Below are 18,425 nucleotides of genomic sequence, written 5' to 3' on the forward strand. Positions count from 1 at the left end.
GTTCAGAGAATTGCCAAGCATTTCATACTAGACTACCCTGGTGGGTGCAATTCTACTGATAAGCAAAAAGATGGGTCTCCTCTGTGAAGGGTGTAGCAGACTAAAATGTGGTTGTAGATCCTCCTGAGTGGAAGACATTCCATAGAACAGGTTATTTGAACCGTGTTCATTCCTTTCATGATCCTCATCTGCGACGTGGAGCCACCCCTACTCCCATCTACTGTCGCAAACCAGCTGCTCTCTGCCACATTCTGTTTGGCTTTTGGCATCGGGGTGCTACTGCGCAAGCCTCTTTAAGCGTCTCTCAAAGTGTTACACCAAAATATGGAAATGCCACACAAGTGTCCACTTGATGCCTTGAGGATAGACGCACATGTATTCGAACACAGTGGATTTGAGTGGGAGTGTTTTATATAGTCACGGTTTTGCCTCAACATCTGGGTCTCCAGAGGATCAGACTAGGATCTGGCCTAAGTGTATTATTATTCCAGCTAGGGCTATTGCAAGTTTTGCAACCATATTCAGAGTGACATGTTGTGTCCGTCTGTCCAGAGGGGTGGGGGTGGGGGTGGGGAGGCAAGGTGTGCTGCTTGTAGGGGAAATGGGAGATCTCTTTCTGCTGGTGGGGGTGTAGGAATATGCCTCGTAGAGATGCCCTACACTCCAACCCTCCCAGGTCCAGGACATGAAAGAAACGAGACATAGGCCAATGCATTCCTTCAATATTCACCAGTCACAAGTAAATTACTCTTGTGCTCTCATTTTTAAAATTGTTTACTTCATCGAAGGTTTGTAGCCACGGTACAGCAATTGTAAGTAATCTCAGCAGCAAAATGTACAGAAATTCAAGAATATAGGAATTAAACTAGTGATCTATAAAATGACATCTGCTCAATTTCCCTTCAAAGAAATTGATTTAAGGCATTGTACATAGAAACAATACAAGGACGGTTAGTGTTTCAAGCAAAGGACGGGACAACACAACGCCACAAGATGGCTGCCTTTTTAAGTTTCCAAGTCGAGAGAATCCCACTTGGTCACTAGCATATTCTCAATCCTACTTTAGGAGGATGCTGTATTTCTAGCTTTCAATTTAGATTATTCCTAGCAATGTTACGACGGGGAGTCAGGATTCTATTAATGGCAGTTGTGCGTATTCTGCACAGAACAATTTTCTTATTTATTTACATAGCAGTAAAAAAAAAACTTACATAAAGCTCTCTCCTGTGTCATTAATCCCCCCCCCCACACCTCCCCCCAAAGTCTCATTAAATAGTCTCTCTGCCAGTCAAACTCCCTTGTTTCCGACTACTGCGGCCAGATGTGCACCTTGCACCATCTTCTGCAAGATTAACGAAGGAGCCAGAAAACTCAGTAGCCCATGCATCCAGACGAAAAGACCAGCCAACCCTGCTGCCTGGAGAAATAATTGGCTTCTGCAAAAGAGCACACAACAGGCAGGATCAGGGGTAATACTCTAATAGAATTCCAACTCTCCTTCATAACATCACAGGGAATAATCCACATTTGATGCCATGGAACAGAGGCTTCTCATTGTGAGCATTCAAAGCATAGAAATCATCGTGAATGCTGTGAAACACCTGCCCTTTAGACCAGCCGACTGGACCGAAAATGCCCTCGAACCTGACGCCTGCCCAGGATGCCCTGGGTGTCATAGCTCCCCAAGATGCATGGAAATGCCCACACCCACCGGGGCAGTGACCCAGTGCACCCTTGTAGCCAGAGTTGGAGAGGAGACAGTGTTTTACGAAAATAAATAAAAAGCTGGTCTTTCGACTTGATCTATGCAGCATTCTGTCCGCTTAGACTCAGATATTGTATCACCCTTTAACAAGGCATAATAAAAACGGCTGGAAAACCAGTACAAGAGGAACTTGTTTGTATGCTTTGAAATCTTGAAATAGATATAGCGCCTCATCCCCAGCCTTGGCGGTATCCCGGCAGTAATTGCGCTTGGATACCGCCAACGCTAATAGCGTTACCACAACTCGGTCCGGCGCTATTAGCAACAGATCCCTAGTTGCAATAAAAGACTGTAATTCCCCATTTTGTTAAGAGTCCATAGGACTCTATGGGACTTTTCGTTGCAATTACCGCTGGCATTAATAGCACCAAAAATGGACGGAAATCTCCAGCTTCCTGCCCAAACACTGGATTGGGCAGAGCGGAAATGCGTCAGTAAAAGCGTTACCGCCACATTTTTGCCACTCCGCCCAACCCGTGATGAGACCCAAACTCTGGTGTAAATGACCTACCAAACATATTCAATACCCTAACATTGGAAACCCTACAAAAGGATACTAAGTACATAACTATTAAAAAGTTAGCGGACCGTTCCCGTAGAGACAAGAGCTCTTTGGCCATTCTCAAAGTACCCTAAATGATGACAGTTCCATGGTGACACCCCACAATTCTGTGCATTTAGGCTGGGGGCGAATGGGAACATGTACACCATTTAGGAATCCACAGACTAAAGGAGGAGAAGCCCGGGGCCCAGCATTCACTGACTGGTACCATGTAGCTGAATGGTGCACATTGATAGTACAATGGGATCCTGGGGACGATGAAGACACCAAAATATGTACTACCTTGACTACCCAAGTATGGAAGGAATACAAATTCCTCTTCGCACCAACTACCCAGTTTTTCCAGGTGCACTCATGCGATCAAATGGTACTTGGGGCCCCAGGATAGTTTGAGGTCTGCAGCCCTTGATGAAAAACCTCTGGCTGACCATCTGTCCCCGATATCATGCTAAAGAGGGGACGGGAACCTTCGGTGCAAGGGGGTGCAGCTCAGTGCAACCTTTCAGAAGCGCGTCCCCAGGAGAGGGAACTGGAACGTCCCTGGACCTTTCTTTCGCCAATGGGAGCCATGCATGAGCTTGCGAAAAATTGGAACCAAAGAACGGTTCTGCTTCTGGGAGTGTTGAAGCACCGTCACAATCATTGAAGAAAGGAGGAAAAGCATAAATACCTCCCCTGATCCCAAAGCTGGAAAAAGGCTTGCCTCTGCAGAGGGGTCTGGTGTGCGACCTAAGTGACTGGGCAGGTGAGTAGTGATGCGTGGTGCAACAAGATCCATCTAAAAAAGGGCTCCCTCGCTCCTCCAGATGCAGACCAATTTCTTAGACTTTTTTTGGTTGAAGTTTATTTTGCGGAATACATATTTAATTTTTTTCCTACCGGTTTTGCAATTTTATTTACCGAAAAAAATGAAGGGAGACTGCATGTACACCATTCATCCACCCTCTCACCCCACCCTTTCTACATGCATAACCCAAACCCACCATCTATCTTTTTTTTCAGTAAAGATAAATGCAGCAAAGTGCAATTTGACCAAACGGTTGGATGAAGAAGGTGGGGAATGCTGATGCAGCCACTGGTCTGCCACCAGGCCCTGAATCCCTGCGGGAAATGCCCCCTTCACCTTGCTGCAGTAACTGGGGGCAAAAGCCCAAAGGTCACCTGCCAGGTCTGAGAGGCACTCTGTCTCTATGCCCCCCCCAAGGTAGTTGATATAACTTACCTTAGACTGATTGTTCATCAAAAGACTTACTACACAATGTAATTCTTTGCACAACTGTGGAGCAAAACTGTGGAGCGCAGGGGTGTTGCTAGGTCTGGAAAAGATCCGGGGCTGCGCTAATGTGGGGACTGTCGGGGCTAGCTAGCCTTTTGGTTGTAGTCCCTGAGCTTCTATCTGGGGCTACAACCAAAAGATCAGGGGCTATAGCCCCCTCAGCCCCCCACCCACAGCGGAGCTCAAAGAACACAGCCAAGAACCTCTAAACGATGTAAATGCCAAAGAGCTTCCTGATGCGACCATCACCCTGCAGTCAAAAAGGAACCGTGTCTTGCCCCAATGTCTTCCCCCCCGCATTGGATCCCAAGTGGCTCCTGAAAGGAATACCTTTGGTTCCACGCGTCCATATTTCTGAAACGCCAAACTCCCACTTTCCCTGATTCCATGAAAAGCTGCACCCAGTGTGAGTAGTCCAGCTCTTTGTGGAGATATTTAGCTTTTAAAGATCACTGTAATATAAAGGAGCCAGCAAAGGGCCCGCCTAGAAGAAGAAAGGAACCTCATGACCCTTTACTTGGAAGATGTAAATTGGAAGTCCTGCAATTGATTACTAACTGCAGAAACAAACTTCTCTTCATGAAGAAGTCGCCTCAAACGTTTCCGAATTGGCACTTAAACCCACGCACTGCAAAAGGGACACCATGAAATCTAAATGAATTTGAAGTGTGTGCTTGGTCTATTGTCTATGCCCTAAAAAAAGAATACTCCTCTGGGTACCAATCATGCACACCCCTCTCACTCAGAGAAACGCGTCTGTATTTCGTGAAGCCTGAAGGGGTGGATGGCAGCCTGAAGAAAAGGGGATGGGGCTGGTATTTCACCCCTTTCTACCAGAATGGAAGGAACCTCCTATGTGATAGGATTGTCTTGTAAGGTAGGGAATATCCTGGATACCTTGCGTCAATGCATCCTGGGTAAATGATCCGGGGAAACATGCTCGCCTTGGAAGCCAGATCACGGATCATTTAACCAGGACGCATTGACGCTGTCATATTTTCCATATTAGGACCCCAGCAGTCACTCTCAAAACTGACCTCCACTTCAACTCAGGACCCCACAAGGGGCAATCACCCTTCGCAAGAGCCTTGATAAAGACCCACGGGTCAAAACACGTGTCAGCTGACCACTACTGGGACCATGAGCCCACACTTCAAACAAATTGATGAATAAAATCTATTTTTGCACCTAGCACCTAATAATAAACGGTGTGAAAAATCCATTTGTACAAACTAAACCAACAGTGAGGTATCCAGGATATTCCCAAACTATACTACAAAGGAGGTGCGGGCTTCACCTCAAAAAACACATCTTGTGATCTTGTTCCATGGAAAAGGACAACACATAAGTAACGGAGCTTAGCAAGGCAGGTTCCATACCTAGAGCCCCAATACCGAATCTTGTCTTGTAAGGCAGCTTTAGTCCAGTCTGACCAATCCACCTTGCGGCCTCAACACCTATCACAAAATAAAGATAGCCTCCATCTTGAAGTTTCCGTAAACCCTGAATCTTCCGAGATCCCGGAGATAAGTGACTGGCCTGAAACTCTTTTCCTTTTCCGGAACCAAAATATATTGCTCACAAAACCTATCTGGAACAGGGGAGCTTTTACTTTATGCTTATTTCTGAATAATTCCCCACCACCTGCTCTGTCAAGAGATCATTCTCCATGGAAAACAGCAAGGGCCTCATTGGATTTACCTGAAATGGAGGGCTGGCACACTCCAATGGGAAACCGCCAACTGTTGGCAGAACCCAGGGGTTTGGTGCAGCAAGTGGCATGTTTGTAAAGGGAAAACATGTAATCCTTGCCCCAAAAGAAGGTCTTCTGGTGGTTTTGACATACCCACCATATGAAAACTGTCCATGACTTAGGTTTCCTTTGAAGCCTCTGCATCGAAAATACTTCCCTCTCCGGCGAAAGAAGGTGGCTGTATGTACAGTTATTGGGAGTAAAAGGGTGAGGTCAGGCAGCTCTCATCTTCCAAAGGGTAATAGACGCCAGGCTGTATGTAAGGCAAAGTTACCCTTTTCAGTTGATGCCATTGCCTGGAATATTGATGTGAAATGTTGTTGGGATGAAACATTACTTCACCCCTGAAGTCTTGAAGCTACAAGAGACCTGGTTCCTCTTTATCCACCACCTGAATCTCTTCCTCTTAATTTGTTTAATAGGCCAGAGTATCCTTTCCCATCTCTTTGTTGTCTACTGGAAAGAGAGGTGGAGGGGATTTTTCAAAGTCTTCCTAGGCAAAGGAAATAATAAGACCCTGTGATGCTCTGGCATCCTTCTGGCCAGAGGGTCTAGATTGTTCAGCAACATGTCACTACTTAATGACTGTTCTGAGACCATCGAGGCCTAGAGGTTGTCAGGACTTGGAAAAAAGTGACGCTCCTTCCTATGTCCCCAAGCACGAAAGTCTCAGCCCTAAAATGGCCGCCCTCATCATCGTGGCTGCATTGTTTACTTTGGTTGCCTAGCAACCTCCTCGATGCCCGTATATTCCGGCGTTAGCAAAACCAGAGGCGGAAGCCGTCGCCTAAGGCCCGTGAGCCAAAGGCCCCTTCCTGTCTGCCCCTCAGCCCACTACTATCAGGGTAGGAACCCTGCAACACCCTCTCCTTCCACGTCGGGGTGCCGGCGCCGCACCATGCTGCAGGAGCAGCTAGGATTCGAGTCCCAACGAATCCAATGCGTACGCCTCTAATCGGGCCTCTTCACTGCGTGCTCGCCGCCTCTGCCTGCTAAGAGGGGCATCCAGGCCTCCATCCAGGGCACCCAGGCCCTTTTGACCAGTCTTCTGCCCACGAGCCCCAAGCACGAAAGTCTCAGCCCTAAGAGGGCCACCCTCATCATCGTGGCTGCATTGTTTACTTTTGTTGCCTAACAACCTCCTCGACACCTGTATATTCCGCTGTTAGCAAAACCGGAGGCGGAAGTCGTCGCCTAAGGGCCGTGAGCCAAAGGCCCCTTCCTGTCTGCCCCTGTCCGCACCTGCGCTACAGTGCTGGCTACAAAGTGAAGATCTATGTCATTGTACAGCAGCAAGTTACAAGTTCCCTGGGAGATATAAGGTATGCCTTTCAGAAAGTGACATGTCTCATAAACACACGCTGATCACTCTCGCAGTGAGCATGCCTGATAACCGCATGGGTAGCCCTGTTGCCTCTATTTAGCCACTGTTGCCTATGCCTAGCCATTGCTGCCTCTACCTAGCCACTGTACTGTTGCCTATGCCTAGCCACTATGCTGCCTCTACCTAGCCACTGTGCTGCCTCTACCTAGCCACTGTGCTGCCTCTACCTAGCCACTGTTGCCTATGCATAGCCACTGTTGCCTATGCCCAGCCATTGCTGCCTCTACCTAGCCACTGTACTGTTGCCAATGCCTAGCCACTGTGCTGCCTCTACCTATCCACTGTGCTGCCTCTACCTAGCCACTGTGTTGCCTCTAGCTAGCCACTGTGTTGCCTCTACCCAGCCATTGTGCCGCCTATACCTAGCCAATTGATTGGTGCTCTGCCCAAAACTGATAGCTGATTGTTGCCCTGTGCCCACCCATCATGGCCAACATCACACCCCCACCCTTCGCACTCATCCCCCCTACACCCTTCCTTCCATATTTCTTCACCAAACCCACAGATCACAAACCCAACACACCCACAACGCACCCTAGAGCTACTAACTCTAGAAATCAAATATTAGGCCTCCACTCCAGATCCGCTCGGCAAACCCCTCTAGCCAAAATTGAAAACAAACCTACCTCAAAACATCACAAACTGACCACTACCAAGAAGGCAGCCAAAGGGCAGAACACCACCCCACCCCCACTGCCACGCCCAGACTTACAATGTGCACTAATCAACGCCAGATCCCTCCCTGCTCACGCTACAGAAATTCATGACCTTCTAAGCAACCTTGACCTTGACATCCTCACCATCACCAAAACCACAGGTGGGGGGGTAGCCCTCATAGTCAAAGATCACCTAGAAATAAGACAACTCTCCTCCAAACTAGGGGAGAACGTAGACTCTCTATCGCCAAGATCGCACTTTCTCCCAATACCACCATCACCTTTAATCTAGTATATCGCTCGCCAGGCCCAATACTGGACTTTCAGGACAACCTCTCACATCTACTAGGTGAAAACCTTAAAACAACTACCAAAACTATTCTTCTTGGAGACCTTAACCTGGGACTCCACGACCAGAAAGATAGACCCTCCACTACACTAGCACAAGCTCTCCAAGAAATGGGCTTTGAACAAAAAGTACTCCATCCTACCCACAACAAAGGACGTACTCTTGATTGGATAGCTGACCACAACTGTGGCATTGACGTCAGCTCCATCACACCTACCCCCTGGTCCGACCACTTTCTCATTCATTTCCTCATCCCTACACCTAACAACTCGGTAAAAAAACTCAAGCCAGCACCGCCAGCCTTAGCCAGAAGCGCCAAGAACCTCACCAAAGAAAATATTTCCCCCTACCTAGAGACCCTCACTACCAACCTCCTGGTCACACCAGACCCAGCCCCATTGGCGGATATCTACAAATCCACCATTAGCACTGCCATCGATATCATCGCCCCTCTACAAAAGAAAAAATCAAAAAATACCAAACACTCAAATACTTGGTTCTCAGCAGAAGTAAAAGAATTACGAACCAAAAAACGCAAAGCCCTAAACTTATGGCTAAGTGCGCCCAACGCATCCTCACTATCCTCCTACAAATCGCTGCGGCACTTACCACTAAGATAATCAACGCCGTTAAACCCTTCCTATCCACTAAAAACTGCCTGGCCATAGCCAGAGCCACAGTAGGTACCAAATTGGACTATTGCAATGTTCTCTTCTTGGTCACATCTGCACAAAACCTAAGAAAAATGCAAGTCACACAAAACAACGCTCTAAGAGCAGCCCTGAGCATCCCTAAAAGGGAGCACATCTCCCAAGCCAGAAAAGAAGCCCACTGGTTACCAATAAAAGAATGGATACTATTCAAATCCATGGCCATCACCCACAGATGCCTCTCCGCAAAGGCTCCGCCCTATCTTTCTGAAAGAATCTCCCTTAACACATCCACTAGACCCACTAGGTCACACATGACGAACCAGACCTATGTACCCACATTCAAAAGAAGCAAAGCCGGAGGGTCTAGCTTTCAACACCTAGCACCCAAAAACTGGAATGCACTCCCCACAGCGCTAAGGAACGAAAACACATACCATACCTTCCGCAGAGTACTCAAAACCACGTTGTTTAACTAGCTCCACCTCACCTATCCGACTGTATTTTCACAACTGTATGTAAACAAGCACAACTGTATGTAAATATGCAAATATGCTCTGTATCTATGTATACACCATGTATGCCTGTAACAAGTAAGATTGCTTTCAGCGCCACGATGCCCCTGGTCAGATGTGCGCTATACAAATCCAAACAAATAAATATGTATGTTACATATATAAAATATATAATTGGCTATTTATAAAGCACTTAATATCCATAGGTTTCTAAGCACGGACCCAGGGTTAGAACTTGTGTTGTTCTGCATCCTCTTGCTTCCAAGGTGAGCACATTGCCCCAGCTATCCTCCCAAGTTGCTACAGGTGTGCCCCCTTCATTGGGGTCTTCCTAGCAATTTGCGTCAACCCCACGGCAGCCATTCTGTAACCCCGTCCCAAGGGGTATCACTGTTCTTAACCAGGATTCCCACCCGTCTTAGTGATGTTTCAATGGACGCACCAATAGACTTTGTTAGGGTATTTAGAGATGTAGTAAAAGCCTTTCCCAAAGAGCGTTACAGGCGTTGATGCAAATGCTGTGAAATCTCCTCTCCAATCCTCCATCTGGCCCTCTGGATGGATCCCCGCTTCTCCTTCTGTAGGGTTAGCCCGGCCTGAAACATTTCCCCCCTAGAGTTGCTGTCATTGTGCCACTTCATGATTAATCCTGCTTTCAGTACTCTTCATTACTAGGATGAGCTGCGGAGCTGGCCACAAATGAACACAAGGTGGCTGCTTTTTTGTATGTCGCTGCATGCCCTAAGGTCCTTTCCTCTAAGCTCCAAGGCTGCACTGCACTTTTACCACAGCCGCTGTGCTATCTAGCTGCCAGGGATAACCTGCTCCAAGACCTGCCTTCAAGAAGTGGAGACCGAAACCCTTCTGACTCCGGAGCAACGTGCTTCCTCGAAACCTACTCTATTGCGTTCCTAAAGGGAGCAAAGTTCTGCAGGTACTGTCAACCCCCCCCCCCCCCGGCACAATATACACGTAAAAATAGTAGTTCATTGGAATACCATCCTCACAAAACAGTGTATACAGAAAGGAGACGGGGATATATCTTAAGAAGCTAGACCAGTAAGATACAAGGTTAATCAATTGGAGGTGGGGCTATTTAAGGGTACCGTGATGTAGGGATTGGTGGAGGTGCAATGAACCGGGACAGCGGGTTTATGGGAGTAGTAAATGAAACGTTGTGAGCATAAGAATGCTCCATAACATGACACAGCGTTTGACACATTCAGGGACACAAACAAATACAAATCAGAAACGCAGTGATGGGTTTCTTTTGGGGGGCGGGGGTTACACTTTTAATATAGTTTTATTTGTGGCATTTCTATGCCCCAACACTTTAACCCGAAGGCAGAGGTCAAAATGGGAGGGAACTAAAGCGTACGATGTTCCCTTCCTTCTCAGGGAAATCAGTCATAGTTCCTATACTTTGTGACCTGAAGTACCGTTTCAGGAAGGTAGGAAGGCCACTTAAAAAAAAAATAGCAGCTCCCCTACTGGGGACTTGAAGCTATGCTCTGTGTTAGCAATCTTGTGTCAAGCAAAGTTGTGCTATCTTGCAAGTCCTGTCCAAGCTCGGTTATTTCAATGAACTGCTTGCGAATGAAGCCTATTCCCAGGCAGTCGCGCAGCAATCTGGGAATTGGTGTAGATGCTGGGGTGCTTGTGTAGGCACAAAGGTTTTTGCATGTAATGCGGGGGGGGGTGGCGTCAGTGGCTATAGTCATGGGCATATCCCTTCTGAGGTGCAAATAGTGGGGCAAGGAGAGGCTACCTACAGCTGCATGCTGAGGGGGCAATGACGCACTAAAGGTATAATTTAAATGTACAGTCTTTTACTGCTTTTTCTTTAGTCTTGGGAGAAGTTTTGTAAATCACAGCTTTTTGGGGGCAGAGGGAAGGAAATGAAGGACCCAAGTAGGGGGGTTTGAATTGAGGGGGCTGAGGGGATGATTGTGACAATGGGGGATTGAAGAGAGTTGAAAAGGGGGTGTGGCAGAGGAACATGGTTCCACTGTTTTTTTTTTTCTACACTTCGACCACTGCCCGAAGGGTTAATGGAGCGCAGTGCAGCGCAAGTATCACAGAACAAAATTGCACAACCACAACAAATCGATTTAAACACAACTTAAACAGTAAAGGCATCGGGACAAAATAAAAACGAATGATTGAGGTATTAATATATCAATTATCTATTGGAATTTTTAGGGGAGCTATTCTTGGCTTCCATTCAGAACTCTAATAAGAACTCTGGTATTTCCCGCCCGCAGCCAATGAGGCTGTAATCCACAGATCTGTCCCATCCAGGAATTTGAAGCCTTTTCAGATGAATGCATTCATGGAATTGAATTGCCTGGGATGCTTCCCCACCTCACCCCCTGTGTGCTGTGGGACTATGGCTATAATGGTAGCGCTGTCTTCATTACTGGGTGCCAGGTGAGCATCTGGTCCTCACGGCATGTGCTTTTTGCATATCATGCTCCTGTTTGCGAGATACTAGGGGGCGGGAATAGAGGGTAAAACCTCAAGGCTCATAACACAAGGCTTCTTCAGGAGCATGATTAAATAGTGCAACACCATGCCAGTGTGAGGGTGCAAAGCAATGTACTGGCAAGAGGATGAAGTGCTCCCAGAAATCACTGAAGTCCTAGCACATGGCGCACTATGCAAAAGAAGCAACGGCTGGCGAGCAAAAAGAGCTCAACTAGTTTTCCCACTCGGGGATGGATTGGTTGGGGGTAATTTCTCTCAATGAGTTCTCCTTTTATTCATCTGATCACAATTGCTTGTGTTTCTACCAGGGATTCATAATAAGTAGGAACAGACATGGGACGGAGTATGTCCAAGGCACAATATTTTCCGTGACTTTTTCTGGTACATTATCAAGGAAGGAACAGAAGCCTCAACTGATGGGTTATTTTAAGATATTTCAGCGAATCAATATCGGTTTCTAAGCTGTAGGCTTGCACATATGTGCTTATACTAAACTTGCTGTAGAACTGATACTTCCCAGAAGGGATTAAGCACAAGCAGTGAAGTAGATCCACCCCTATAGGCTCTTCTCATTACATGCTGGGAAAGAAGAGCCACTGTTTGAAGCAGGCAAGGGCAACATGGCTCCCAAGAGGGAGGGTAGGAGATCTCATAAATATGCTGGGCATTTCTCGAATAAAAGATGGTGCAAGACTTGCTGTACGCATCGGCCAACTTCTTCCCAACCCAAATGAGCACCTGCCCCGGACAGTCACAGAACAGCACAACAGACACTGAATAGGTGCAATCCATGTCTGTAGGTATCGCCCAACGAGAGGTGAGACTAGACTCTAAAATCCAGCCTGCCTTGTCCGATAAATGTCTTGGGGAGCAGCAGTGCCTGGGAGACCTCGGTCCTAGAGGGCAAAGAATTTTGAAGTGGAGACCTGGCAAGAAAAGAGACAGTGCGAGGTAAGGTTTGAGAACCTTGGAGTTTATCGTGGAGAGAGATTGGGAGTGTAGGGAGAGACTTTGCTTTGTTTGAGATAAAGGGAGGTAGCGCTGTGGAGGGAGATATTTTGTTGGAGCAGGAAGGAGATACTGGGAGTGAGGAGAAGGGACAGATTGTCTGAGGATAAGGATAGGGTTATCACTTTGGGAAAGAGTGAGATTATTTGAAAGAGATGGAGAGTGAGATTATTTCAAAGAGATTCTGTGGTGGCGAAGGAGGGAGACCCTTCTATTGAGGCAGAGTGAGGTCTTGGATTGGAGGGAGATCTTGAGATAAAGAAGACACCTTGAAGGAAGAGAAAGAGGAAGGAAAGCGACTACAATGAAGAGCAAGAAAGGGAGATCATTTGACTAGAGAGGGGATCGATGCGGAACCATCCAGGAACATGGCTAAAGAGCTTATAGTGATTCCAGAAAACCAAAGCAGGCCTAGGGAGGTTGCAGAGGATGGTGGCGGTACCAGATGGGACACCACGACAGGGAGCCGGGTGGACAGCATAGATGTAATGAGAAGAAAGGAAGGCATTGGAAAGAATACCAAGTGGAGAGGTGGGTGGAGGTGAGTAGGGCCGTGCTTCTCTGTGAACCCCACAAGGGCACACCATTAGCGCTGAACTGGTGCTCCGCCTGAAGGACCACTTCCAGCATCCTGCAGGAAGAAAACCCAAAGGAGCCACCCTAGGAGACTGCATTAAGGAGAGCCTCAGAAACGCTGTCTGCCCACAAGCTGTGGTTTTGTGGTTTGGGAAACACTGCAGCCCATGGAGAGGGTGAGTGTACCAGGCAACATTTTCCCCAGACGGCCCTGGAGAGGAAGGCATTGTTGTGGAAAGACTTGGTGGGCACATTTCCATTGGAAGAACTTTCAAATTTGGGTTTACGCTTGCCACTGTTTGTTGGGATTTGTGGACTTTGGAACACTGAACACTTTATTGGTGAACACTTTGAAGCGAGATGGGGATCACCATTTTTTGGAACCCTTTTAGTTGAAAACCCCACTGGCCCATCTCTCACATTGGTCCCTGGTGCCTTGAGCTATCATTCTGACGCATTCCTTTGTTAGGAATTGCTAACAACCCAACACCTTATGTTGTCCTTCAGCACTTATTTAATTATAAACCCTTGAACCTTAATTTTTGTGTCTGTGCTATCACACACCCAAAACAAGTGGCACAACAGCGGTAGTACCGAACGGCCCCACAGGAAGGTAAGGTCTGCACCAACCCTTCAGAATAGCGGTTCCATTTCATTTCATCACAGGATGTTTTTTCACAGGCGTTTTTACCGCAGATTCTTTTACGAAAAAAACGAATTGAATCTTTTTTGGGAATTAACAATGATTCCTCCACTACTAACGCTGGGGCTGATGGCACCTCTAACTGGAATCGGGGTAAAAAAATCCACACAGGGACACCTCTGGAGTATTTTTCTGGAGTCATGGGGTCTGACAACTACAATAGGCCTATGGAGAAGTAAAGCCCCCTATACTACTTGGTTTAGAGGGACACAAACTAGTTCAATCGATTACATATTTCTTACAGATCTTCTTATATGTATGGTAAAGGAATCAGTCTGTTGAAGATGAAATGCAGTGACCATAAGATCTTGTATCTGAATTTTGAGGGGAGTGGGGCTATGGTCAGTAGTCACCAGAGCCTAGTGAATCTAGAAACAAACTAGGCAAAAAAACAGAATTGTGTGGCACAAGGGTAACGTAGAAAAGGTGAACACGGTTTTTCTAAATGTCTTCAATTCCTCTACCTTGGGGAAAAAGCATATAAGGTACACTAAAGACTCTTTCTCACATTATTTGGGAAATGTGATCACACAAACGACAGTTCCTCTCAAACTAGGTAGGACCAGGATTAATCACACACATTCTTATGATCCTGTAACTAGAACGTATCAAAATCAGAGACAAAAATCATTGAGATTGCTTGCAAAGGCCACACTCCCTTTGGCGGAGAAATTGGCCTTAAAAAAAAAAGGCAGCTAACCTTTGGAAAAGGAAGATCAAGGAGCGCAGAGCCATGCTCTACCAGATGGATGGGGAAAATATCCTCTGCACACTGAAGGACAATACATCTAGATCCTTCTGGGCAATGGTTACCAATAAGGCTACCTTGAATTGCCCGGCACACTCTACCGCAATTTCAGATCATCAGTGGGGTGGGCACTTTGGCAACCTTTACCAATCAAGACGGGATATTCTGTAAATTCCACTGAACCTACATAACGTTGAATGGAATATTGACATCAGTCAGGAGGATATTGGTGTTTTGATAAACAAGGCCTCCAGCTCGAGGGCAGCTGGTCCAAACGGCTTGTCTAATGTCATTTTTAAGCAAAACAAACAGCTGTGGACAAAAATATTGTCCGTACTGTTTCAGGATATTCTCCAGACTTGTATCATTCCAGCTAGTTGGCACTCCTCGTTTGCGATACCCATCTATAAAAAGGGTGACCGCTCCAATCCCCTTAACTATAGGCCAATAGCCTTATTGGACACGGACTCAAAAAAATGTTCAGGGCTTTATCCTAAATCATATCCATAGCTGGATCAATAAAAACGACATCTTGTCCAAGTTTCAATTTGGGTTTAGGAAAAGTGTGGGAACTGACGTAGGGGGGCTGCTACTAACTGTGATGCAGGATAAAACATGGAGAAAGGACAACTTGTCAATGGCGTTCGACAAAGTGGAGCGAACACTCCTGTGGGGAAAGCTAAAACAACTGGGAATGCCATCTGCCCTCCTGTCTATTTTAATACAGCTACACGAGGGATCCCAATTGCAGGTTCGTCTGAACAACGAGGGTAGTCTCGCCACTCTAATTGCTGCACCAAATGGCCTACGACAGGGGTGCGTTTTTGCACCTACCATATTCAACCTGTATGTCTCTGATGTAAGGGAGGGGCTGGAAGTTACGGCCTTTGCACCCCCGACGGTCGAGGGAATTAAAATCTGCTGGTAGGCATATGCAGACGACTTCATGCTCTTTGACCACACCTCCATAGGGCTCCAGCGCCTGCAATGCAGATTTCGAGACTATACTGAAACAAATCACCTACTAATAAATGAGAACAAAACAGTTGTTATTAGACTACATCTGCGCCCATACGTCAAACAATATTCCTGGTTTTTGAACCACATAAAACTGGTGGTAAAGCACAATGCACGTTACTTAGGTTATCCCATTTTTGGTAATAAACAGAAATCCTACTATAGACAACATATGGATGCTAAAATTAAATCTTTAATGCTCCAATTAAAAAAAATTGACTGTAAATTTGGAAAATGTTCAACTATACCGGCCTTACGCTATTATAAGAAAAAAATACTACCACAGCTTTGCTACGGATTGGAGCTTTTTCCGAGATGGTTAGGAAGAATTAAATAAATACGAAGGACAACTACTTAGGATAATTTTACCATGTTTATCAAAGTGTGTACCGTTGTCAGTTATAAGATATGAATTAGGCCTAAATTCACTCGCGTCTTTGATAATATGGAAAAAATTGTCCCTACTCAGGAAATTGGTTACAACTGCGAGAGGAACCTTATATGATCTCTTGGGATCGAGTGCACGCAGTAATAATTCTACTTCTGCCTATATTATCGAACTCAAGGATGAATGCATTAATTATCTGGCATCCCTCGGCCTTACACTTGAACTCCTAATGTTCAACCCTACCAAAGTAAAAAGATGCCTGGAATGGGGGGACTGGGATACTACAATGAGTGCTGTGGGAGCTACAAGGTTTCAAAAACACATGGTAACCCACTATACAAACCTGGGCACTACTGAATCATATCTTGTATTGTTTCCCTCAACATCGGCCAGGCACTTATTTACGCGTTTCAGGTGCAATGTTCTTCCCACAAGAGAAATCCTGTATGCACGAAGTAACGAGTTAGGGCGGGTTCAAAGGTGCAGATTTTGTGAGGAATCAAAAGTAATAGTCCCTGGAGCATTTGATAGTGGACTGCCCAGTATTGAGACCACAGAGGATACAGCCCTTTAGTAAATTTGTTGCACCTATGGGCTTAATTAACCTGGATTCACTCTGGTGGAAAATGTTACATGCAAAAGATACCTCATTACACATAGCTATTGTGAGGTACCTGAGACAAGTATGTCAATTAGAAACACAAAGTGATCCTCAGGTGGAAATGCTGACTAAATAAGCGTGTAAAGAATGCTCTATCCTTATTGCATTGATTTGCTTAGAACGTTTCTGACTGATTGCTGATATTATTAAGTTGCGAACAGGTTGACTGTTTTTAGTTTTATATGAAATGTTGGTTATTTGATATATACGTTGCAAATTTTTTCTATCTATTTCTTATACCTTGTTGTAGATATTGATCTGTATGTTTATTCATTTGAAATGTTTTAATCTGTAAGTTTTTAAAACTTTTTGTAAAGGTTAGTAATAACCATACACAAATAAACAAAACAAAAAAAAAGAATCATTTTTTATTTTTGGGGGATTCACCCCCCCAATCACTTTTCCTTTTTTTGCTATTCTCGAACACCCACACCCCATATATATATTTGCCCTACACCCGCTAAAAATTCGAGAGGTTTTAAAAAAAAAAAAACCACGGTAAAAACCCCAGCAAAAAACATCCCGCGATGAAAGGACGTTGAACCAAATTAGTGACCTTCAGGCAGGCACCCACCATGTCGTCTGCCCCCAGAAAATGGGTACGTGGAGCAAAGGTACTGAAAAAACAAGCCACACTAGCCTACCGCTTGTCATGCGTCTGCTTGTGTCATACCCAGGCCGCGTCCACTCACTTGCTCCAGTTCATTTTTGTTTCAAAACAATTTAGGCTGGATTTTCTATGATAGCGGCTCCTGGCAGCAGTACCTTACACCGCCTTCTCTGTTAATGGATTGGGGAATAGGGGCCCACGTACTGTACACAGATAGAAGTGTCCTGGGCTCAGGCTGTTTGCTGCCCCTGTCTTTAAACTGCCTTCTTCGCAGCCGGCCCCAGTCTCCCTTCTAAACTTGCCTCTCTGCATTTCAGCCTGGTGCTCACGTCTCGAGCGCCGACAGCTGTGTTAACCTTTGCCAAGGTGCCTCTCCGGAGAGAAGCGTTTCCTTCTGCAGAGCTCTTTAGCCAGAGAAGGCATAATCCTTTGGGGAGCTTCCAGCTATTTCAGTCGGCTCTCTGCTAAAAACTGGCAGCAGCTGAATTGAGATGCATGACTCACCGTTCTCTTGCAGGACAGGGAGGCCAGAGCCCAGGCGCAATATGAAATGGCAACCTGTCAAGTATATGCACCATGTAAAATGTATGGATCAAGGTCAGGGTGCGACATCTTGTATATATCATTTAAGGGTTTGGTTCTTCACAGGCAATCGTGCTGGCTATAATTGGAATCCGCGAATGATGCACTTTAGAGTGCTAACATAGGTAAACGAGAGCTCGTTTTTTTTTTAACACTAGATGCTTCAATGCACACTCGCTCATTGATCTGACGGGACAGTGTGTAAATAAAGAAAGAGGGGGGTAGTTCAAAAGGGCCCTATGCAGCTTTCTTTCACTTCAATGCGTTTTGGAAAGCAAGACGTGTCGGGATAGATTAAATAAAGTTACGTTGTTGTGTAAAGGCCAGCACCCTGGCCTTGTAAGGCGGTGTTATCGGAGGCCTTGCTAAGGGGGTACCTGAGGGGGCTATAGCCCCGGATCGTTTTGTGGTAGCCTCGCATAGAAGCTCAGTGACTACAACCAAAAGGCTATAGCTAGCCTCGAGTCCCAACCAGTGGTCGAAGCGAGCGGGAGCGGTCGGGAGTGGTGCTCCTCTACTTTTTTAAATTACAATGTACAGCTCCTATACTTTTATTCTAAGAAGAAACCATTCCGGAATGGTTTAGTTTTAAAACTAATGTATAAAAAGCGTTGAAACGTGCACTCTTAGTGTTCTGCACTGAACGTTCCCGTAAACAACAGGTGCAAGTATTTGGGGGTTTGTATTCTGTGTAGGAGGGGGAGTGGGGATGGGTTTTGTGGGCAGTGGGGGCAG

General features: G+C 46.1%; 1 protein-coding gene across 1 annotated transcript in view; it reads left to right on the forward strand.

Annotated features, from left to right (window-relative positions):
• The window catches only part of PREX1 (phosphatidylinositol-3,4,5-trisphosphate dependent Rac exchange factor 1), a 1,235,108-nt gene that overhangs the window by 410,060 nt on the left and 806,623 nt on the right, over positions 1-18,425 (forward strand). The window lies entirely within an intron of this gene.

Source organism: Ambystoma mexicanum, chromosome 3p (genome assembly GCF_040938575.1).
Source record: "Ambystoma mexicanum isolate Mex_15411 chromosome 3p, UKY_AmexF1_1, whole genome shotgun sequence".
Classification (NCBI taxonomy): domain Eukaryota; kingdom Metazoa; phylum Chordata; class Amphibia; order Caudata; family Ambystomatidae; genus Ambystoma; species Ambystoma mexicanum.